At 33.6% G+C, this 21,666-nt stretch overlaps 1 protein-coding gene across 3 annotated transcripts in view; it reads left to right on the top strand.

Moving 5' to 3' along the window:
• Nucleotides 1-21,666, top strand: part of LOC109532951 (hemicentin-1) — a 111,893-nt gene that overhangs the window by 32,230 nt on the left and 57,997 nt on the right. For all 3 annotated transcript variants that reach the window (XM_048670596.1, XM_048670595.1, XM_019898106.2), the window contains exon 2: nt 12,391-12,484. The gene's annotated coding sequence lies outside the window, so the exon portion shown is untranslated. The remainder of the gene's footprint in view (nt 1-12,390; nt 12,485-21,666) is intronic.

Raw genomic sequence — 21,666 nt, 5'->3', positions numbered from 1 at the left:
ATGGAAATTTGTAGGTTTTAACAAATTTTATCGTCTAATATAAAATAAAAAATTCTGAAATTTGCCATCAAATTAGGTCGGAAACAAAAAAGTATTTTGCAGATTTTAAAATAAAATTATGCAGTTCATTTAATTAAAACTTTAGAAGCTGGTTGCTAAATTACGAAAAGAATTTCAAAAACTATTAGGCAAACTAAAAACGTGAATATTCAGTTTGCAAACTGAACTGAAAGTAAATTATCGGAAATGTTAATTGAATGATACTGTCCAATTATTGAACTGCAAAGCAAAGTTTTATTTAGGCTTTTCACGTTGACCAATTTACAGCTAGCAGCAAATAAATGTAAAAATGTATTGATTGATGATGACATAGTATATTAATCCATTAAATCAAAGTCCTAAATACATCATTTTAATAAATCCTATTGACAATGGGGCACGAGACTGATTTATGGTAAATTGCCTTGAAACTCTCACCTTAATAATTCTTTTCGAATGGTTGGTTAAGCTGGCTGATTGATTGCGATTAGAACATACAACCCTCTTACGCTGTTCCAAGAAATATGGAACACATTTTATCTTAAAACCCAATTTGTAGCTCCGATTTACGCTAATTTAATTAAAGTAAAAAATTTAATGTATGCTTGGCTTATTTTGTTATATATTGTTACCACACTACGAGGTTGGTATGCCCGCGAATATCCTGCCGTTTAGGCATAAATTAATATCTATCGCACATTCTCTCCTAGGATCTATATTGTATGAAGTTTTACACAAACAACGTAACAAAAATGAATTGTTTAAAAACATCTTCCCGAATCAAACGGTTCTACAGATGTTCAGAAACTCCCACTTCAACTACACAGATTCAATTTTTCCCACTGTCCCTATTAGGGTAGAAGTTCGCTTAGAAGTTCTTTACACGTAAAAGAAAGGAAAACTTTGAAGGAAAAGTATTATGGAGAATACTCAGGGGTATATATTTACCACACGATACAATATTTTCCACATTGAACGGCTCGATACAAATATAATAAGTCAAGCAAAATGGCGTGTATATGAGAAAGTTTTCTCAAATCTGGTTTTCATCAAGCAAAAGGTTGCACCTGGGACCCAATAGATCTCTCGAAAATAATAACTCGATTGAAATTCGTATTTTCTGTGTTTTGCCTACATTTAATCCATCTTAAGAATATAGGTGTTGCCCTCAAGAACAGATTAGTTGCAATTAACCGTAACACACACAGTCAATGAGGATAAAACATAGCTTTCAAGAGCGTATTAGAAGCTGAGTCACTCAAACGGTGCTTGGCTTATTAGGTTTGTTCGTTCAAAGGACGCAACTCTAAAGATGGTTCCCATGGATGCTAGGGAAACGTCAGAACCAAATTCCAACCGACAACGGCTTAAAAGCTCGAAAATCGCCGATATTTCTAATAAAAATCGAAAGAGCTCACAAATTTTTATTAAGTAAATGAATCTCTTAATTGTAAACTTAATAACATTCTACTACTTTCTGAGACATTATTCCCTACTCAGCTAGGAAGATTATATGAGAGCAGCATGTTTAATTCATACCCAACCATACCCAAGTTCAATTCTATTTCTGCATATTCTATTGTCAGAGTTTCTAGTTTCAATTGCCATATCCACGTTTAATTTTAACCAATATATTCCCGAAAATGCTCCAACCAGATTCTCAATTCTCTGACTAATAATTTATAACGATAGTATTATACTGACACTTTGGATCTCTATGCTCTGCATTAAATAGCTGATATACAACATTCTGGCCACTAATTCATAAACCCGGATAAATTGTTTATTGCAAAGATTATCGAAAGTTTTATTCGAATTAACAGCTATTTGGCATGTTCTCTACATAAATCTGTTTTTTCAACATTAATTTCGAGATATGAAAAATATATCAACCTAGAAAGGCGGTATAGGAAATGGAAACAAGGAAAAAACCAGCAGCTTCCGGAGTTGAACTTGAAGCAAATTGTACCTCAACTGAAAAGGAAAAGCATAATCGATCTTATCACAGTTTGACAAGTAATTTATAAACGGAAATATTTTAGATTTGCAAATAATAATTTCCGCTCGATAAAATGTGTGGCGTTTCAGTCAGTTCCCTTTTATATCCAGAATACTTCACTTATCTGTTTCGTTAGGAAATTACCCCAAATTACCTAATTAGATATGCAGCCTTTTGAAATTTCACTCCGCGGTGAGCTTATGAGAAATGCAATTTTTTTCTCGTTAAAAATAGCCTTATTAGCCTGACACTGTTCAGGTAATTGAGGCAATTTGTGTGGTCGCAAAATTAATAGTGGTGCATTTGCTGCTAAATTAGTTCCTCAAAATTATATTTTCTTTAATTTCGTCATTAGGAAAGAAACAAATAAAAATAACTATTAAATGAAAACAATTTCCATTGTTTCAAACAACTCTGGCGCGAAGTAAAAGTATTCCAAGGCGCTAATTGTGGGCAAAAAATTGGAAATTAAGGGCAATTTTCATAAATTCGCTTTATATGAAATCGTTAGCGAAACAATGAGGTTGCAGGGCGATTCTTGGAATATATGTAAAAATAAATTTTTCTCAACTTCAGTTTAAAAAGTTGTTAGGCGGTGATGTTTTTTAAGAAGCTATTTTCCGCATTTTCCATAACAACTGGTAGGAACCATTTTTTTTTTGGTAACATTCCTGCAGGAGAAGCTCGAAAAATACTGAGCTTTTTCGCGTAAGTTACAAAAAATGTTCATCAATAAAGCATTTTAGTGAAATGTAAGTACAGATCAGCTTAATCGAGTAGAACTCCATTAATTGATTTTGTAAAAAATCTTCTGCCTTTAATAATAAACTGCTGCAAGTAAACCGTGCATTGTTTTATAACGAGCCGTTTAAGTGGATTTGGAAATAATTTGCAAAAAAATTCCCTGATGTCCTGACAGATTAATAAATAAGGAGAACACCGGGATTGTTAAGGATCGGAGACCCCTGGGTATTACCCTTATTTCGGCTGTTACACCTTTACGCTCATTTGTAAATATTTCATTTCTTAACTCCCTGTTATATAATTCAGGGCTTTTGCAGGGCGTAATGCGCTATTAAAGAACAATTTGGAAAATTGATTTGAAGAGAACATCACTGACTTGCCGGATTTCATGCTACTTCCACTAGAAACTTGTTGGGGACATTTACAAATATTCAACTAGAGATGCCAATTTGGCGATCTCTGCAGATATTTAAGTTTCCCAATGCGCCCAATTTGGAGCAAAACAGCGAGTTTTGTGTAAATTGGAAAGCTGTGTTCGATTACTTTGATTGAAGCACCCCACATGGGCTTTTCGTATCGTCGCTTTGTGATCGCGTTTACAAATTTATTGTACAACAAAGAAAAGGTAGCTAATGGCAGAATAAATATTGAATTAGGTAAGCAGTGGACATAGAACGAAGTACGAATTTAATTAGCTGATTGGGGGAATGATAATCCTTGGTTTCCTCAGAGACAACGCTTGAGGCTTGTTTAATAATTAAAACGCAAATATTTTTGCACATTTAGACACCACCTCGCAATGGAAGTTTCAACTGGCTTTAAGCATCAACGTAATATCACAAAATTACAAGAAAATTTCCGGGGCTTAAAATTACTGCTTTAAAGTGCATTCAATGGAGATTAATCAAATTTCTTTGCAAATTCCTGGCAGTCAGAAAATTGCCGCCTCACGAATATTTTATAGGGCACAAATTGGCCTTCTTGGGGTATGCTCTCAGAAATTTTTGTTATTACCATCATACCTAACTACTTAAATTGTTTACTAGTAATTTCACACAATAACCTGGAAACATTAAAAATGCTGTTCTAGGCGTGAATATTTGACGCTTTTTGCACATTTTATTTTCGGTTTTTTGACAATTTAATTCTCAGTTTTTGCAGCTCAATAATACAATTGTTTCAGCAGATTTCTTATTATACGCCGACGTCCAGTTAACGTTTACGGCCGCGAACATTTATTTTAAGTCTTCAGTCGATTTATTGGATATATTTCAATCATCCTGGGATCGTATGGAATTCGATCCTACAAGCGTAATGTTAGAAATATTTAATTAAAGCAAGCAATTTAATACTTTAAGTAGGGGCAATTTTATAATTAATTTTAGACGGTATCTATTATTTTCCAGACATTTTTAAACTTTATTATACATAGAAGACGTTATGTGAATTTGCAAATTTTTGCGCCGATAGCGATGAAGCATGTTTCAAAGGAACTGAACATGTTTATGCAGTTGAAACTCTATTTTTTGAGAAGCATTTAATATCCTCGTCTTATGAATTCCAAACGCCATAAAATGTAGTTGTACATGTAAAATGTACTTTTATTTAGTTTTATTAGTGGCTTGAAACTATTCTATTGCTTTTAAACAATTTTATTTTTTATAACCATATAATTTTTTGAGCACGGTTTTAGTTATTTACCACAAGCAAAAAATGTTCTTTGCATGTCGGATAATCAATTAATAACTGTCATACTCGGCATATAACGCAGTAGTAGAACGCATTTCAGCATTAATTAAAATTAGATTTGTAATGAGGAAACATTTGTTGCTTAATTATTAGTATGGATTGCAGCAGTTTTTGCCAATTAGTGTCATGTTCGTCAGTCCCTTTTAACAGAAATTCGTACGAAATAGAGCTAAATTCGTTAAAAATAGGAGGGAGCGATATGAGTGAAGAGTAGGTACATGTGTATATTATGAAAAGTATATAAAAAGGCATTTCAACAGTTGTTTTTGACTATTTTGAAATATTGTTCCGGGTGAAAAGGTTGACTGAATTTTTATGCGCATACATAGACAAAATTAAATCTTCCTAGTATCGACATTTCCTGGTGAGCCTTCCAATAACTCATTGGGACTTTTCACCTATTCCCAAACCCTGGCTTATCCGTCTAGCCAGTTTGCAGCAAAACATGGAGAGATAGTGGAAATTTATGGACGATAGCTGTGGTTCAATAAGCCTAAAAGTATACTAAATTCTTTTCAGCAAAAGCAACATACGCTTAGCTTTCACGTCTAATTTGGATTAAGAATCGACTAGTTAGTTGCTTATCTTGAGGCACTTAGAGCACGTGATTCTGCTCGAGCAAAAATTTATTTGGTTTCGAAGACGCGATAGAAATTTAAAACTCTAGAAGCAGGAAATCGTCCTCTTTGCAAAGTGTAAAGCCAACCCACAGTATAAAATGCAATAATATATTTTCGACCCTTGACATCGTAGAACCATGATTTCCTGGAAAGATAGTCCTTAACTAATGTCCTTAGAATTGTTAATTTATCGCTAAATGTGTGTGATTTGTTACCGATTCTCAGTGCTTTGTTGCCTGTAAATTAATTATTTCCGCCGCAACTTTGAAAAGCTGTATTGGCAATGACCAATCAACACGTGTAATTAAATAGGGCAAAACAGCCGGAATATAAGTGCACGTTTGAGAGAAGCGCAAATAATTAAGTATAGAGTGGAGTTTTATAAAGGAGTCTAGAGCATAGAAGTGCGCTGGAGGTTTATGTACAATTAAACAGTAAAATATTACAATAGAAACTAAAGCCAGCTCAATAATTCGTGTGTTAAAGCAGCTACACCAGACGACGATAAAATCTGTTCTTTATTTTGCGACACCTTGAAACAGATGAGATTTATGTAACAGAACAAGAAATAAACTAAAACGTTTTTGGACACAATTCTCAGACAATTTCCGGGAGTGGACGACATTTTTATACAGCCTATCTCATTTATAATTTAAAAACGTGTACTACGGCTATTACCCAGTTCGATGTTTTATTACCCATAAAGTTCTTTGTCTTATCTCGCCCTCGATCACATCGAGTGGCAATTTTAGACGGAATTCTTTTTGTTTCCGGGCCTTTTCATCGACCATCTCAAAGTAGTTTCCTAAGGGATGATGTCACCGTATTTTGTTTTGACTCTTATAAACACATCGGGAACGATCACTGTAATAAATCACTTTATTGTTTCACGTTTCCGAAATGAGAGAATATTTAAATCTCTTTTTTTAGTGATTGATATTCCATGATGATGATCTATGGAAAAATTAGGAACAAACATACGGGCACATCCAATCTCATTTAAGGCACAAAAATAGAAGACACATAAATATTGTTTTGAGGAAATTGATATGTAGGCTTCTAATATTCGTGTCCAACCTGTTGTTTCATAACGACGTACAACTATTACATTTTAATTATTTTTGCTTTGAAAAGTGGTGCAAATGAAATTCGGAATTATTAAATAATATTGTAATTATATTCAGGAAATTAATTATTAAATGTGCACATAACTCTGAGTTTGATACATTTTAACATACATATAATTCATATCAGGATTTAATACATTTTATTATCACTGTAAATGTTTATTGCTGTTAAATGTCGTCTGTAATAAATGTTTTATACTTCAATCAGCCCCAGACTATAAAGTAACGTTAGAGGAATGTTAGAAGGCAGACAAAAGTAAAATCCTTGATACGAGGACGAATGTAACGTCAAGTTTTCGCAAGAATATGTCTTAATAAATCCCTCTCTATAAAAATTTGCTTTATATTCATACACAAAATCAACACAAAAAGCTGTATGTTTCGAATTGTTTCTCAACAGGGTATTACTTTTCTCTATAGCCCATAAAAACCGAGTGAGAAAACTTCAGCTTACATAAATATGCTATGAGTATCCTGAAAATTTTATATTCAAAAACCCCCGACTAAGGTAATATTTCTAATATTTCCGATATGTCAAGGTTTCTGTACCATGATCGACATCTCCATATTAAATATGTCTATATGCAACACGTTTAGCTACGTTTTGAATGTTAATACTACGTGCCTTTTTTTCTCCAATTTCATTCGAGTTCCCCCTTAGCATTTCCTTGCCAGACGGGAATATAATAACTTTTGTTTTTAACATCGGATTCAAGAAATTGAAAAAACTCGTTTAATGCTTTAGCCGAGACCTTTCTCATATTACTCATTTTTTAAATTAAAGATGTATATAATTCTTTTTGAGGAATGTTTGGGAGAAATATCACTTTGTATCTCAGGAAATCGATTTTCCCGATGATAGGCGAAATGACTTTTTTTAGTATTTCCTTCATTTATTACCAGTTACGTTTTGCCTTTGCTGTACGTTTTGGAGAGTTAGATTGGAAAGTAATCAACTTTGAACTTGACGAAAGTAAATTTAATAAAAATCTTCAACTGCGATTCCTTATACAATTCAATTTTTCACCTGCAGAGAGACTCTAAAATATATAGCCCGCTGTCATCCACATCGCGTAACGGTAAATGAGCTCTTGTTACACATATGGAAATATGTTCACGTTCTGGTACATCAATTTGGCCACCACCAACTACTTGAGATTTTCGATTTGTCTGCCAATAAATCACCGACTTTAATTAAAAATCTCCCAAGACTAGGCTTAAATTATCGTCCACACTTTTCAAAATTTGACAACTAAATTAAAACTAATTTTCTCTATGGCGAAGTATTTAACGTGACAATGAAGATTAAACTTACAGTCACAGAGCTTTCATATTTCCCAAATTAAATGTACAAACATGCAAAAGCAAGCATGTTAAGTAAAGTTTAGACAGCAGATTTATATGTGTAGTGTATACAAAAACACAGAAGTGGCTAGAAAACCAGGCTTGAACTGAAAATGTTGAATGCGAAACAACAAAATCTGAACTCAACTTTTGTTAAATTGAATAAGATTTAAATATTCCATTCAAGCTTAACGCTTGTATGTTTTCAGCTCGATTGAATTTAAATTTGACAGTATTTTAGTTTTGCTGGATTATAAAGGTTTGAAATGTGAAATTTCTCGACGAATCGTTGTTAACTAATTATTATTTTTGGATAACCAATTCTTGGCTCTCAAATGTATTTTTACAGGAAGTTCATGAATGAATAGTAAAAAAGTAGTAAATTTAATGGTGGATCCATGAGGATACGATTTAGTACAACTGACCTAGAAGAAAAGTGAACGGAACCAGAAATACAAGGGGTCAAATATATTTTTTTGCATAGTATTTTTCATATAACTCACAAACAACTGGGACTTTTTTACTGAAATTTATTTAAGTACGCACGTGAAAATAATTAATTAGTAGGCTTAATTACACAAATTGTCTCGGTCTTCATATGAGCCACCCAATACAATTTAAATGGAAATTTGTATTTAGATTTTCGACAAAATGATTTACGTGATTATTTGGAAGACATTCCCCTAAAGATAAGGCATGATATGGTATTCATGCAGGATGCAGCCGCAGCCCATTTTTCACTGCAAGTGAGGAATTACTAAAATGCAAATTTTCCGAATCGTTGTAGTGGTCGGGGAAGTGAAACACTATGGCCATTGCAAAGTTTGAATTTTAATCCTCTAGATTTTTGTATGTGTAGATGCCTAAGGGCTTTAGTGTATGAAGAAACGATCGATACACGACACTAATTATTAAATTGAAAATGCTGTGGAAACATTTTGGAATAAACATTTAAAATTAGAAAATCATCTGGATTTAATTACGCGTTGATTAAAGTTAATGGACGTTATTTTGAACAACTTTTGTCAAATCTGATCAGTTTTTTATTAGAGGTATTAAGTTTATTTAGTGTAGTGTTCATGAAATTGTTATGGATCATTAAATTATTATTTTCCTCCATTATTCCGTCCATAAGTAGGCAGTTTATTTTCGTAGATGCATAGCACCTAATTTTTTATTTGCAAATATCTCGAAAACCGTTGACATCAAAGATACCAACTAGGTATAACTTTTTCGTTGACAAAATAATTTTCCATTAAAAAAATTATTTTGACGCCTTGTGTTTCTATTTCCGTGCAATTTTCTGCTAAGATAAGTTGTATTAAATCGTGTTATTTTGACCCCAAGAACCCCCGTTGCATTTTTTACCAATACTGATCCACACACTATGTAATTGTCTGTATAAAGCTTTGAAAAATTCATTGTTTTCATATAAATCAAAAAATGTTTCACAAATTAAAAAAAATATCTACAAAATCAGATCGGAATCAATAGATATATGAAAAACCGCAGCTTAAAACAAATGTTCAACCTCATTAGGGTGTGCCGCAAAAACGAACTCCCTTTAGTGTCTCAATTTCAAATTATTTCCGCTGGACATCATCTAGGGTTTCCACTCAACTGATCGTAAAATATATAAAAACCAAAACATTTATTTTTATTTATGGCTTTGTCAGCACTGTTATTATAGCCATTTCAAATACCGCTGTTGTTTTTGGACTTGGGACCCATCGCAAGGGTAATAAAGAATTGATTCAGGATTATTAGGTTATTCTCCAACATAAGTGTTTTATTCGGAACTTGAACGGCTCTAGACGTCCAACAAAAAATCGGGTCTAAAAATACTAATGTTGTTTGGAAAAGCCTCTTGTAGTTGGCAAATGGCGCACTAGAAAATTATTTGATCGATGTTAAGTCAGACTGGGAATGTAAAGATTGGCTTGTTCAATGCGTACTATCCTTTTTGGTAGGAAAAATACAGCGAGTTTTCTCAATCAAGTTTTTATTCAATAAGGGTTACTCCAACTAAACTGTGAGAATAGGGGTAAAAATATTCCTGGAATCAAAACGCAACCCAATTTTGCTTTGGCGCGATCAAATTTGGGAAAATCAATGTCAGCCTAATGTCTTGTAAAGCATTCCAATCCCAAAATATGTCAGGCGAATGAAACCGACTGCGACGATTATCAAGTACTATTTGCTTCCTAATTAAATATTTCTTGCCACGTGTTTGGGTGAACAATTTTCAATAAGATGATTTGTATTATAAGCAAAACACTTCAAGGCTTCAGCTTCTTCAACTGTAGGTATTGAATTATTTGCGTAGCTGTAAAAATGTGGCTCGGCGATAAAAAGTCGATTTTTTGTCTAACGCCTATGAATGCCATTGAAACAAGGGATGACAAATTTATGGTCCATAACTCATTCACGCTTTTCCACCGATTTATACCATTAAACAATCTTACAGATTACGACATAACTTGGCCCGCTGTTTATAGAGACTAAAAACCAAAAAGATTATTTTGGTAAGTAAGTTAATTACAACGCCATTCCAACTGATGCATCAGAAACCTTGCGCTAGTTTCGGAAACTGCTGCTAAGGACCAGCTTCGAGGTTGCTCTTTTTACATGGATGTTATGTGGGGCAAACTATGTAAATTCATTAATCTTGGTTTAAATGTCAATAAAATCAGCCCATTATGTTCCGTCAGAGCTCTATCACAGACTACTGCTCAATTTTCCATACGCCGAACTTGAAAGCCCAGTACCCGGACAAAATAGAGGCTATTAAACTTATTATTAATAATGTTTATTCGGCCGTTAAACACTGTAGGGTGTGGTTACGGCCTCAAAACCGTCTAAACAAGTTGTTCAACCAAGAAAGATGACCTCAGACCGGACTTCCCGATAAACGCTGACAACTCTAGGCGTTAATTTGTGGTTCACCCAAATAGCCGCTCAATAGGAGCAAGATATAGGACTACATGTTCCTAATTATTAACGTTAAGACAACCATTCCCCAACCTTGTTCTATTATATATCAATGTGTCAAATTTGCACAGTCCTGGAACTAAATCGAACGCTGTGAGGTAAAACATTATAAATAAATGATCGGGAACACGTTGATGCTAGTAATTGTACCCTGACAAACAGTAGCAATTTTAGCTAAATATCTTGAAAGGTGCTCGCAAATCCATGATAAACGATATTTGAGAACTTCTAAGACGTTCCGCAATTTAATGCATTTGATACTGGACTTTAGTAAAGAGACATGTATAAGCCTAATGATATATCTCGAGATGTACCTATTTGTCTTAAACTAACAAGGCATTAGAGCTGCACTATAAATTTGTCATTGCCATTGAATCAAGATGGAACCAGAATGAAGGTTTGTAACGAAATGGTTTATATTGCAACAACTTTGAAGCCATCTCGAATATATATATTAAATTACTGATTAATTTCTAAATATACAGTACATTGTTCAAAGGGTGTACACACCTTCCTCCGCCATACAGAAACTACGGATGGTCGGTATTTAACGTTACCGCTAAAATAACAGTGTTCCAACCATTTAACCTAGAACCGCAGTTCAGGTAGCCAATTTAACCGGTTATTTTTGGAACAGTCTCATAAAACCGAACAAGTGGTTCGCACCAGCACAGAACCGATGCGACACCGTCGGGACATTCAATAACCGTTTTTACCTGCTCACTTCAAAATTGGTAAAATTGAGTACCATGTGAGAGATTATTTTCCAAAAGCTTAGCTAGGCTTAGCAAAAAGCATCGGCAAAAAAAATATTCTTCAATGTTAATGCAATTTGTAATAAAAATTAGCTTTTAAACATTTTTCCATTTTTAGACATGTTAAAAATTATTTTTTTAAAGAGAATAAATCATTATTTATCATCACTATATTTACCATCAGCATCATTGTGAATTTTTAAGTCAAAATTTAAAAAGTAACATGTTCCTTTTGGAACCGCTCTTGGACCCTAATCCCAAAGTGAAACTGCAACGTTAACCTTATCCAGAAAAAAACCGTCAAGCACACCTCTAACAAAAACTGTCCCAAACGCAACTAGCTGATTAATTAATTCCCTACCACATCTAATGCTACTATTTGAACAATCGCAATAAACAGTAAACATATACAACGAATCATAAATTAATCATTCAACATCTCCCATACGTTAGCAAAAAGTTCTGCGTTCAAGTATTTAAACAAACTCCACCGCAGAAACCACTACAGAAGCAAACCGTCATTATATTAGTCATATTTGTCATTCGTTTAACAGTCGATACGATTTTGCGTTAATCAACATAAAAGCTAATATTATTTGTTTTATGCCTACATATTTTCCTTTGCATGTTGATTTGCAAGCACATTATAGAAATATCCCTTCATAAATAATCTACCAAAAACCAGACCGCATATTGACGTTTTTATGGGGCTATAGGTAAAATAACGTCTGCCGAATTTTTATTTAAATTGATGGCATTTAGTGGCCCAAGTTAGGCGAAACTGATATTCTATTAGATGATTTATTTCCTCTATTCCACTTTCGTGATTGTTTTGCCTGAATTATTCCTTCGAAAGTATTACGCGGTTAGTTTGGTGTCGAAAACTTTTCAATACTTTCATTGCACCTGTGCATTGATTTTATCACATTTTCGTAGCTCCCGGACAATTTTGTATAACAAGTCAGCTTGTTGCTTAAATACTGTTAAAATAAAAAGAGATTTTAGAACGGTTTGTTTTTCAGCTTCCAGACCCCTAAAGCGTGCAACCATCTAGAGGATAAACCTTTCGCGGCAGATTAGTAACAACACAATATAAGGGAAGAATTAGTTCATAAGGTAAGCACTGAATATAAGAGGAAGAAGTTCGAACATTATGAACCAGAGACGAACTTTTCATGTAGAATAAATAAATGAAAGATTTGTGGCGCTGAGCTTTAGTTGAGTAATTCGTAGGAAATGATTTTAGTATTCTTAATTCAAACAAATCAGATTAAAACCCAATTCGGAAGTCGACTTATGCACTCATTCTTATGCAAGACGTTCGTCGAGTAAGGCATAAAGCATTAATTACAGGGCCAGAAATTACTTTCACCCAATAAAAATGTATATCACGGCAATTATCAAAGAAAGCCATATTTTATATAATTTTATATAAATAATAATAATTTTACCGAAATGGTGTCAAATAAACCCCAATCTGGCTAAAGGTTTCTGATTTATTGAGGGGATCACAACATTTAAACGATTCGATGTAGCGGAATATCCAAAGTTTTCATAATACTATTGTTGAACTCTTGCGGAGTTAAACAAACGTATTTTTTAGAAGCAAAGATCAAGGCATCAAAAATTAAAGTGAAGCGAAATGGTGAAATCAGCACTCGTATATCTGCATGGGATAATTTAGGACATTAATTATATTATCTATTAATTACAAGAGAATGGTAATTAATGTATTATCGATTTTCTATATATTAAAGCATACAATGGATGGTATAGTGCAATTCGGTGGCATCTAATTACAATGGTTTTGTTTAACGACACTTTATACATTGTTAATAATTTATATTGTTGGTTTAGGGAAGTATTTGATGGAAAATCAACATGCTATTAAAATGTATTTTATATCCAGCCCTTACACGTATCGCTGATCAATAAATTCCATCAAAATTGTTAACGTCGGTTAACCGCAATACAAATCACAATTTATTTGATGTTATATAACCTAGATAGGAATAATGAATAATCTTGTTTGATGTATCCCAAGTGAATAATTGAAAGCGACATATTTTACGGTCATAAGACCCAACTCTAATTAAAAGCACAACTAAAATTGCCTGTTTAAACTAGCTTGAACACAATGTCTGTTAAGCTTGGGCTTATTGAGTTTATGAGAAAGCAGGCAAAAGCAATATTTCAACTAAAATGGAAATAAAATAAAGAAAAAGTAGCAAACTTAACGTGGGCCAACAAATTTGCCCCTGTGACTGCCTGAAAATAATGGAAATTAATTGAGAAATTTATACAAAACGGCGTTTAATCCCCTGATAATAATGATCCGGAACAGTCCTTGGGACCCACGCCAAGAACAGTTTATTTGGCCATCTAAGTAGAAAAATCTCAACTGGATTTTTTTGCCGTAACTTGCTTTAATTTTGCAAATGTCGGATATGGGCTCTAGTGCAGCTTATTTAAATCTATTTAACGTTTCCAATACTATTAGCGCAAAGGCGGCCAGTTTAAATAAATTATATCTAATACTTAAAACCCGAAGTTACTGCATTAAAGTCTGCTTTGAAATTCTAATGCTCACTTTGCTTCCTGTCAATTTTCCTAGCCGCATTTTGCAACTAATTTTCCACGATGGAAAATCTTCGATAAAATCAGGAAAAAAACGGATAAAAAATTTAATTTGTTTGAAGTGAATACCACATGAATATGAAGCCTTCAATTTAAATCTGAATACATAAAGGAATTGGATAACTCGATACCCCCGTTTATTTAAATCGAATCAAGCAATTTTCTGCAGCTTTTTATAACACTTATTTCTCGCCCTCTGGCATATTTTTTAACGAAAATGTTTTGGCAGGAGCTGTGAAGGTTTTGGCTCTATAAGGCTATATTATGCCGGGGATGTTCGGTAGCTTATAATTTGAGATAAGACTTTTACCTTCAAATTGAGCGTCCTCTTTAGAACGGCCATTAAAATGCTAATCCACAAACTTTGTTATTGTTTTAGGATTCTTACTAAAGGACTTGAGATTTAAATGTCATATTTAGCTGCATCAATGTGTACCTAGCTTAGACTTTAAACTTTATTGAATTGATCTGAGGTAAATCCTTAAAAGTTCAATAAAATAGTCCTTTACGATATAATAAACCTTCCAATCTTCCGAAAAAAATACGTCAAGTACATCTTCCATGCGGATAAATTTAGGGGAAAATAATCTAAACAAAATTAAGAAGTTCTTCTAAATAAAAAGTTTAAACGATCTCCTCAAAGTTGTTTATATCAATTTTTCTGTGAGCGATCCCCAGTCGTGAAGTTGATTTCGCGTTTATTCAATTACAACTTTATAAGATGGGTATATGGGAAACATTATAAAATTAGTTACGGTTGTTCTAGGAGGTTGATATTTGCAGTACACGGCTTTTATTGTTTATTATTACTTTTACTATGTTTTGTCATAAGTTTCAGGGTTTAAGTTAAATTAAATATAAATATAATTACACTATGTACGAGCCTGTGGATTTAAATTTGAAATGACTAGGGACTAGATAAACGTCTCTTTGTTAATTGGCAAAGAATCTAGACAGCAATGTCTAGTTAGTAAGGATTTGGCTAAAAGTCAAGGCTGCCATAAACTTGGCAATTAAATGCCTTCTTAACTCAGTTCTATTAACTTGCACATCCGCGCTTCACCTCGATGTCAAATTATCTCCAGTTACCTGAAACTTACGTAGTCACAAGGGTAAAGTTAGGTATCTGCAAACATTTACTCCTTAATAGTCTTCTATTATTACACCTCAAAATAAAGATTTAGCTAATTTGAACAAGCGTCTCAATTAACCTTTAATTTGCTTCTTAATTTTATTACACTAGTTGAAAGGTCTAAGAAACCTGATTAAAAACTTTAGATTAAAGTAATAAAACGTTAAGACCTACAAACTGAAGCGCTATCTTAATCGAAATAATTTTTAGAAGATTTATTTAATGTAAACTTGTGTGATACGTATAAATTTGCTCCCTCAAGTGTTTTTGTGCATTTTTAGGAAGCCGCTAAAGACATAAGGCTCCGTCGCCCTTTGTAATAAGCGCTGTTCGGAATACTGTCGACTTTCCAATTGATTTTTCCGACTTTAGTGGATTTTGAAAACAATCTGCCATTTTCCAGATCCAAGACCGCGATTTTGAGCCTTCATGAAAGCTCTCTCCATTTCAATTTTGAGTCCGCTTTTAAAAGGCCGTAAACGTTGCACATTTTGTTTGAAAAATGAAAATGTTAAACGGAAAAGCAGCCCGATTTAAATTATGTAATACCGGAAAACTTACTTCGTTAGTTTTGAAATGTTGAAAGAGTGTTCAAAAGAAGCATCGAAAAGTATCTAAATCAATAACTCTTTTATAGTTTCCCTATAAAACATTATAGCTTTTTTCGTCAAACAAGCCAAAGCATGTTCACAGAAGTGTGCAAATAAATGTAATATTAGTTCACTTTATCGGCGGCTATATAAAATGTTCATTCTAATAAAACTAATTCGTTTCGTATATGCAGATGTTTCGGAAATGTTGGTTTTATATATTTTTATTTGCTTAAAATGGAGCTTTTGGTTAGCAAATATAATCAATTTCCTAACGAGTTTTGAGAACTAATTCATTCACTTTGTTACTGTTTGGTCCCTTTGGGTTTACCAAATTATGGATTTAAAAATGAATTGATAAAGGTTTTTAAGGGCTTAGAGTTCTGGTTATCCAAGCAGATTTTTAAAAAAATACCTAAATAAAATAAAAAAATCAACAGATCTCTGATGTTTTCGGACCAAAATTTCACGAATTTTAATAATGAAGCCGACATAACTGGTTTCATGCAATTGAAACCATAATTTTAATAAATCAACCAGCAGTACAATCAAAGTTTTGTAGTGCGGCAGGACCGAATCCTAATTTAAACAATTGGAATAAAGCTGTTCTTTAACCATTAAAAATTGCATTTCATTTGTGCATTGAGGGGACTAGGCTTTTTTATTCATTACATGCGGTCGGTTTTTCCAGATTTGTAATGATTAACAGATACATAATAACAGGGATTCTGTATCTGCTCGATTTGGCTTTGGGAACATAAATTTTATCATTTTGCTTACGGTACTTCCATATTTCAGATTGTTTCAGATTGCGTGGGTTGAACACCGTCAGGTAATTGAGTGAAAACTGGGTTAATGTGATAAATATTACAATTTCCTATTGGAAGTTTATTACATTGAAGATGCCCGAAAAAGGAATATTTGGAGTGAAGGCGACATGAATATAAAATAGGCCACGTATGTGATCTTTATGCATTTAAATATATTACAGAATCTTTCTTTAAATTGAATTTTTCTAGTTCCAGTCTAGTTTTCGCAAGTAAAGCGATCGTCACGGCTGGCTGACTATAACTATTCAAAAACTGAAAGCTGGATCGGTTCTGGACCGGTTTTTGGCACGGGAATCTATGCCGCCAACCGAAGCAGTCAGCCCGACGCCGATGTCCTGTGACGACCCACAAAAATCGTTTCTTTCATGGAATATCCTTAAAACGTCTTTTATTGTGCCTTAACCCGAATAAAAAAAGAAATAATTCCATCAATCCATCTCTACGAATTGCAGAAAGACAAGCGTATGCACTTCGATTGTTACGTTCAATATTACCTGGTTTAAGGTGCAGGCTGGCAATAAAACATTGTATTTGACGAACAATATTAAAGAAATAACGATTTATCACAAATATTAAATTGAAGTGTCTGGAGTCGACAAGAACTTGTGGCTCTGGAACTGATTAATAGAGGCTGCAACGTGCGGCTTGCGACCCGATTATTCCGCATCTACACATTTAGTTATCGTTAGAACTCTGACCTTAACCAGTCAGCTAAAAATTTCTCTTACTTTATAGGAAATTTCCATTAAATTGTTTTCTCACTTAAGCGAACATATCAGGACAGCGCATAAGAAAACAGTCGCAAATAGCAAATGCATTTAAAATAAATGGTCTCGTAGGGATCGAAAATCATTAAATGTGACTTTCCGACATGTTTAATAAAATAAATGGCCTCAATGACATGCTGCTAAACTATGAGTTAAGTTGATTTCCTTCCCTGGAAATTCCTTTTTCGTCGACAAATTTTTATTAGAACTTTGAAGAATTTATTGCAGCGGATTGATTGGTAACATCACAAAATGACAGTCACTGCAACATAAAGCACTGATATTTTTCCATATGGAAAAGATATGCCATCAGCTAAAAATGTAAACATGTATGTAGCTAGCCATCATAATTCACAGAATGTCAGATTCTCTATTTAGCAACAACTGAAACGAACCTTTTGCTCAAATATATCTGGAAATTTGTGCTTTATGTTATATGAAAGCACACAACCACTTTGCATGAAACGATGTCAGCTGTTGAACCATTAGTAAAAAAACATGTTTCAGATGTAGGAAAATAGGTATATATAAATCCATTACACTAGATTGCAACAATAACTTAAAAACTTCTGTGGGATGGATTTTGATAACCAAAACTCAACGTTTTTTTAACATTCATAGTAGGAGAACTAATGAGTTGATTGATTAAAACTAATGAGTTTTTGATGCCACCTTGAAACAGATTTTCTCGGATCTAAAGCTTAGGTACACATTTTTGTAAGTAAGTGGAAGTACGAGATTCCATTTCATAAGACAACGAAAGTCAGACAAAACCATTCTGAAACTATGCATGTGTTCAAAAACGGTAGACAATGTTAAGGTTGAATAGTTTATTCGGACTTTCCTTACGAGCATAAAACACATTTTTCTTCCAAATTCGATTATTCGACCTTCCCTTGTTTTATATAGATATTTTTATCACAGTGTTTCGGTCGGTAGTATGTCCCACCATTTTCAGGATAACGCTGCAGCGGATACTCAAAGTCCGAGCTTCGCGTACTTGCAAAACTTGGGGAAGAAATTCGTCTCCACTACTGTTTAAAGCCCGAAAAACTCTCCAGGTTTATATATCATTTGGGAGCAAAATAATGTACGGGATTTAGGGTGAAAGGAAGAAAATTGAGCGGCATCAACAAAATCACTTTTAAATGGGAGTAGGACATTTCTCGGTGACCTAAGTATATCCAATTTCGGTAGTTTACCAAAGTTGTTAAGCTTTTCTAATACTTTGCAAATGTAGTTAACCCCGGAAAAGTCTACAATATGCAAATATTCACGGCAAAATATCAGACTTTAAGACTTAAGATTGGGATGGTGATGGTAACTAAATAATTCTCTATTTCACACAAAAAGTGAAAATCAGTATACACAAAAAGTAAGTAACTTCACATCCTCATTAAAGTAGATACATACAAACTAAAACAACTGGTCGTGCTTTTCATAATGGTATTATCCAACTTCCGTGAATGACGCAGGAATATTTGCAGGTAGGCAAGCAAAACTCCATTTGCGTTTTGGTTGTACTTAGGCTCGGATCTTTATAAACGCGAAAAGGATTTCCAGGAAAAATTCACTCAACAGGAATACAATACTGCTCAGATCGCGGATTATGTTTATAATTCATCATGTCTACGCAAATAAAATACGAAATAAAGAATCTAATAAATTATGTTTTCTGTACTGTGCTTGTGATATTTTCCAGTTCAGTTCTCATCTTTATAAATTTAACCGATTTGTCAGCCCTAACAAAATCCCGAGCAAAAGAACGCAGCTCGCTTAATTTCCTTCAGATCATATCCCATTAAAACTAAGCAATTTCAAGCACACCTGATTTAATATGCTGGTCTTTTAACGATAAAAAGTTATGAAATGAGTTAAGTAGAAATCCGTTAAAGGATTTTTAATTAAATCTAAAACTTTGCTAGCTAACATTTTTAATAACGCCATGTGCTTCACTAAGAGCGATTTTAATGGTCGTGCTCAGCTCTTGGCTTCAACTAAATGAGACAATAAATTTCGAAAAGTCTTTATATGTAGATATATTTATTATACCGAACAATCGCTTCTTAGTGGTTGTCGATATTCAGCCAATTTAAAATAATACATGTATAAAAATATATATACATCGAAAATCTCTCCATATGCACGTTCATGTGCCATATGGCCCCTATGCTTTGAGCTGAACAATGTGAATTCATAAACGCCTGGATTAGAAAGAGTAGAACTACTTACAGGAGGTGTGGCCTTAAATTCACTAGCCCAGCCTGGCCCAGCTGCCCAGTTAATATCAATCACAATTGAAGAGCAACCAATCAGATTTAGCCGCTCCTATCAGTATTTAGTGCTCTTTCTGATACAAGCGGGAGGCCACCCACTTTTTTCCACACATTAAGCAGTATAATTTCCGCTGCATAACATTTTTAATTGAGTTAGTTTACCTTTTAAAACTCAGATACTTGAAACCATCAAATTTAAGATCCAAAAATAGATTGGGATATTTATGATGATCATGGCCGAGGGGTTTAGAATGCTTAAAAAACTTAACCAGAGCAGCCGGTAAGTAAACAAAGGCTAGTAAGAAAAAAGTAATTTCATTGCTTTTTCAGGGCCTCCCAAAATAACAATGAACGACTTTTTGGGGGAAATATTGGTATATACGAGGCAAATATTATCAATGAGACTATTTGAAAAGGTAAGCTTTCGGAATCCTTATTCAAAAATTGATCTATCCAGGGTAAAGCTTTTTCAAAGTATTGCTAAGCTTGGATATTTTTCAAAGGAATGAAGAGGAAAAAACCTGCCTGGAAATAAAATTGCATGAGAAGTTCTTTTGAACCCAATAGGTTGGAGTTCTTGTTCCTTGATGATCGCGCATAGGAAATTTAAATATGTAGATCGTTTAAAACGCTTAAAGTTACTCTGACTAAACATGGCAAGAATTTTTGATTATCAAAACTGTATAACCGAGACACTTTTATTTGCTGTTCGGTCGGAGATAAAGGCGCTAGAAAATAAAGCAAAAATACTCTGAGAAAACGACCTTCTGCAATTTTGTATTAAACGAAAATTGCATATCTGTCCCTTGAGACCCATCCTATTTCTCCAGGTCTTGGACAATACAAGAGCGGTTGACTTAGGTTTATTGATTGATGAGAGAAAAGCCTAAAAGGATTTTCTCGAGAAAAAAATGAAGATAAATGGAACTGAGATAATTAATACCTGCAGCTAGAACTTGACGACCGTTAGTTAAACGTTTTAATTAGGTCCCAAGAATATCCTTTTCCGCTATTTCCTAAACGTTAATAAACAATTAAAAATATTGTACGGAAGGAAAGTTTCTAAATGGACAAACTTGGGCTATCCAATTTCTTCGAGTTTTAAAGGCTTTAATATGATACTCTGCAAAGATATCGCACTTAATGTGCTGTAATTGCCATTGAAGTTAATCAAAACGGATGCCATGCCGCAATTTACTGAGCTGTAAATTGCTAAAACGCTGCTGAATTTGCTCTCCAACATCTTATTAAAAATAATCTATTGATTTTATCAAACGCTGGTGACGAATTAAAACGTTCTAATGAATTCAAGACTATTTAATGGATAAAATAATTGATGTTTATGTATATTTTCAACCACGTCAACTCGTGGCTACAATTTTGCATTTCGAAACCTCAATTCGACAAAATAATTATTCATACCTCAATCGGGACAGCTCCGTTAATCAAATGAAGAGTATAAGAGAAATGAACTTTTTTAGCAGATCAATTTTAATAAACACGACAAATTCTGCTGAACATTTATCAATTTATATTTATTAATTTACACGTTTAACTAATACAAATTGGGTTCAGATAATAAATATTATTTAGACCTTTAAATCATTATGTATTTTATACCCACAAAGACTATCTGCGTTTGCGACCAGGCTCCTTTAATTGCATGAGAACTTCATTCCAATAAACATTTTTATTTTCTTAGCACTTTCAAATTTATTTTACGTTACCCCTTAGCGTCATCAAAAATATGCAAGTAATGGAAAACAGTTTCGAAAAGTAATCGTCAGGACCGAATCCCTATAAATAGGAAAATCTACAGAAACTATACCGAATTAAGGCCATGTAATATGCTACTTCAGGATGAGCGTGAGGCATTTATTTTTATTTTTTAAATTGGATTAAATTCTTAAAAGCTTAATTTGAGGGTCGAGCGGGCACCGTGAAATATGTAAGAATTTATAGAAAAGTTTATTCTTTCTATTTCATTTAAAAGAGGCGCGAGAGTTGCCAATTCAATCAGCTTTAAAGTCTGGAGAAAGGATCTTGATTAAAATTAAATCCCCATG

This window comes from Dendroctonus ponderosae, unplaced genomic scaffold (assembly GCF_020466585.1).
Source record: "Dendroctonus ponderosae isolate FM_Combo_2020 unplaced genomic scaffold, Dpon_F_20191213v2 Dpon_F_20191213_1, whole genome shotgun sequence".
NCBI lineage: Eukaryota > Metazoa > Arthropoda > Insecta > Coleoptera > Curculionidae > Dendroctonus > Dendroctonus ponderosae.
The sequence above is the reverse complement of the archived record's forward strand: the minus strand, read 5'-3'. Positions and strand labels throughout refer to the sequence as shown.